This window comes from Engystomops pustulosus, chromosome 3, assembly GCF_040894005.1.
Source record: "Engystomops pustulosus chromosome 3, aEngPut4.maternal, whole genome shotgun sequence".
NCBI lineage: Eukaryota > Metazoa > Chordata > Amphibia > Anura > Leptodactylidae > Engystomops > Engystomops pustulosus.
This window is the reverse complement of record NC_092413.1, coordinates 99,082,621-99,086,888: the sequence shown is the minus strand read 5'-3', so window position 1 is coordinate 99,086,888 and position 4,268 is coordinate 99,082,621.

The window sequence follows — 4,268 nt, the reverse complement described above, 5'->3', positions numbered from 1 at the left end:
GCCTGTTACTCATACCTGACTCAGTGAACCTTAGTCAGATCTGGTACTTCTGTGACCTGTGGTTCTCCTGTCTGTTACCTGAACCTGACTCTGTGAACCTCAGTCTGATCTGGTATATCTGTGGCCTGTGGTTCTCCTGCCTGTCACCCATACCCGACTGTTAATTCTGTGACCTGTGGTTCTCCTGCCTGCTACCCATATCCAACGTTATGTAATTCAGCCTGCCAACAGCACTGGAGTCTGGAACCCTGGATTCTGAACCTTGTTTTAGGCACCTTGTATCCAGAAGCCTGTATATTAAACCCTAGATCTTAAACCCTCGATCTGGAACCCTGTATCCCATCCTGATCCAGAAATCTGTTTCGGAGCCTACACGCTGATACTGAGCTTGTACTTTGTGCATGTTCCCTGCTACTAATATGTCTGCATACTTATCTACCTTGACAGATTAAATATTTCTCTAAAAACTATGACAGTCTACTCTTAAGGTAAAACTGTAAAGAGATGTAGAAAACAAAAGTAATGAAAAATGTTTAGACTTTACACTTTCTATAGACACTGTAGATAGTTCTGAATGAAACTTAATGACCAAAGAAATGAAAACATGAAGAATGAACCTTGGTCTTTATAAGGTCACTCAATTAAGAAAGCAAACAAAAATACAAGTAACAAAAGGGTGTCTTGAGTAATATTGCGGTCATTTAAAAGTGCAACATGAGAATTCTGAGGGATTTCTTTCCTTCTGATCCCTTTTCTTCATTTTCTGGACCTCCCTGGGCATTGTGAATCAAGTTTTCTAAACTTGTAACACTCTTAAAGTGATCTACCCCTTCGCCTAAGGCATACAACCTTTGGCTCCATACGCTATACTATACTATAGAATTACTGTAAAGTTCAGTGGTTTGAGACATGACAGATTTATACTATAAGAAACCTCTACTAAACAAATTGCTTATGTATAACTTAGTACTAGTACATGGGTAATATCCTTTTTTATATTATACATATTAGTTGTATTTTCCCACCGTATGTATTTAAGCTTGTCAGATCCTGATGTTAAATCCAATGGTCTAAGAGTAAGGATAAATGACCAAACATACAGTGGCAGACCAAGACAATAGGGGGCACCTGTGCTGAAACAGTATAAAGGCCCCTTGTTAACCATACAACCTTACTAGGTCAAAATATTCACTATACCCATTCATAAATTACATGAGGGATGTAGTTTCCAAAATCCAAAATGTGAAATGAGAAAGTATAATAGAAAGATATGTTTATTCTTTTCAAGCCAAGTTTATGAACCCAATAGCATGGAATTTACGGTGCCTAATAAATTAGTAATAAAACTTGCTCTGTTTTTCACAAAGTTTTACATTTAGTTAAAGGTATTAAAGGGGTTGTCCAAGACTTATTAAAAAACAAAAGATGGCCGGGAGGGGGTTGCTTAAAAAAATAAACATGTACTTACCTTCCAGCGCCCCCCCCCCCCCCGGGTGTCCTGCGCTGTTGTCTCCCCAGTCTGCGTAGGGATGGGTGGGCGTGGCTGGCCACGGAGGGTCAGAAGCTGAATCCCGTGGCCATGTTTGTTTACATGGCGGCAGACAAGAGCGACAGCAGCGAGGGACACCCGGAGGGCGCCGGAAGGTACATACATCTTTATTTTTTTAAGCAGCACCCTCTCTGCCACCTTTTGCTTTTTAATAAGTCTGAGACAACCCCTTTTAAACATAACATAAACTATAAAAATGAGTATTAAGAGAGTGTCATATATTATATATGTGATAAAATGTATTGAAATATTTGTTAAGAAAGCAAAGATTATTTATAAAAATAACCATAAAAATATTATCGGCCCAACCCACAGAATAGAGTTAAATGCTATATTTACCACATAATATTAAGTCTCCCAACCAAATAATAAGCACAAGATGAAAGAATAACATTTGTTTGTAAACCTTCCTTATGCGAACCCACTCTATTTATGATTCAATATAACCTCAAAAAACCATATGAGTGATTTCTGGTCCATAAACAATTCATCACACCATTTATTAAAAAATATATCTCATTTTATTAACAATTACAATCTAAAAACAACAATATGACTTTGAAGTATAATGCATAGTAAATTGTTCCCGGAAGTTCAACTAATACATCCCCATATCCCCAACGCTATTAAAGATCCACTATACACTCACCGGCCACTTTATTAGGTACACCTGTCCAACTGCTCGTTAACACTTAATTTTTAATCAGCCAATCACATGGCGGCAACTCAGTGCATTTAGGCATGTAGACATGGTCAAGACAATCTCCTGCAGTTCCAACCGAGCATCAGTATGATGCCTTTGAACGTGGCATGGTTGTTGGTGCCAGAAGGGCTGGTCTGAGTATTTCAGAAACTGCTGATCTACTGGGATTTTCACACACAACCATCTCTAGGGTTTACAGAGAATGGTCCGAAAAAGAAAAAACATCCAGTGAGCGGCAGTTCTGTGGGCGGAAATGCCTTGTTCATGCCAGAGGTCAGAGGAGAATGGGCAGACTGGTTCGAGCTGATAGAAAGGCAACAGTGACTCAAATCGCCACCCGTTACAACCAAGGTAGGCAGAAGAGCATCTCTGAACGCACAGTACGTCGAACTTTGAGGCAGATGGGCTACAGCAGCAGAAGACCACACCGGGTGTGTCTGGACCAGATCCATCATATTGGTTTGGTCTGAAAATAAATCAAAGCAAAAAGCATTCAGCGTGCAGCCATGTAGTATACAATGCATACAGAATACTGCCATGTAGTATAAAATGCCTACAGTGTACCGCCATATAGTATAAAATGCATACAGCGTGCCGCCATGTAGTATAAAATGCATACAGCGTGCCACCATGTAGTATAAAATGCATACAGCATTCCGCAGAGTTGAAGTATCCACCTCAGCTCTGTTACATGTCCACATACATACATACACATACACTCACTGGCCACTTTATTAGGTACACCTGTCCAACTGCTCGTTAACACTTAATTTCTAATCAGCCAATCACATGGCGGAAACTCAGTGCATTTAGGCATGTAGACATGGTCAAGACAATCTCCTGCAGTTCAAACCGAGCATCAGTATGGGGAAGAGAGGTGATTTGAGTGCCTTTGAACGTGGCATAGTTGTTGGTGCCAGAAGGGCTGGTCTGAGTATTTCAGAAACTGCTGATCTACTGGGATTTTCACGCACAACCATCTCTAGGGTTTACAGAGAATGGTCCGAAAAAGAAAAAGCATCCGGGTGAGCGGCAGTTCTGTGGGCGGAAATGCCTTGTTGATGCCAGAGGTCAGAGGAGAATGGGCAACAGCAGCAGAAGACCACACCGGGTGCCACTCCTTTCAGCTAAGAACAGGAAAATGAGGCTACAATTTGCACAAGCTCATCGAAATTGGACAGTAGAAGATTGGAAAAACGTTGCCTGGTCTGATGAGTCTCAATTTCTGCTGCGACATTCAGATGGTAGGGTCAGAATTTGGCGTCAACAACATGAAAGCATGGATCCATCCTGCCTTGTATCAACGGTTCAGGCTGGTGGTGGTGGTGCCATGGTGTGGGGAATATTTTCTTGGCACTCTTTGGGCCCCTTGGTACCAATTGAGCATCGTTGCAACGCCACAGCCTACCTGATTATTGTTGCTGACCATGTCCATCCCTTTATGGCCACAATGTACCCAACATCTGATGGCTACTTTCAGCAGGATAATGAGCCATGTCATAAAGCTGGAATCATCTCAGACTGCTTTCTTGAACATGACAATGAGTTCACTGTACTCAAATGGCCTCCACAGTCACCAGATCTCAATCCAATAGAGCATCTTTGGGATGTGGTGGAAGGGGAGATTCGCATCATGGATGTGCAGCCGACAAATCTGCGGCAACTGTGTGATGCCATCATGTCAATATGGACCAAAATCTCTTAGGAATGCTTCCAGCACCTTGTTGAATCTATGCCACAAAGAATTGAGGCAGTTCTGAAGGCAAAAGGGGGTCCAACCCGTTACTAGCATGGTGTACCTAATAAAGTGGCCGGTGAGTGTAAAGTGCCAGTGCCACAGTCAATTGGATCTAGCCCAACATGATTCTGTATCATCCTATAAAAGTGCTATGTGCCACTCTCCTGCAATAAATGCAGTTGTAAGGTCAGCTTACCCATTCATCCACACACCACATAGCATGGGTAAGCTGACCTTACAACTGCATTTATTGTAGGAGAGTGGCACATAGCACTTTT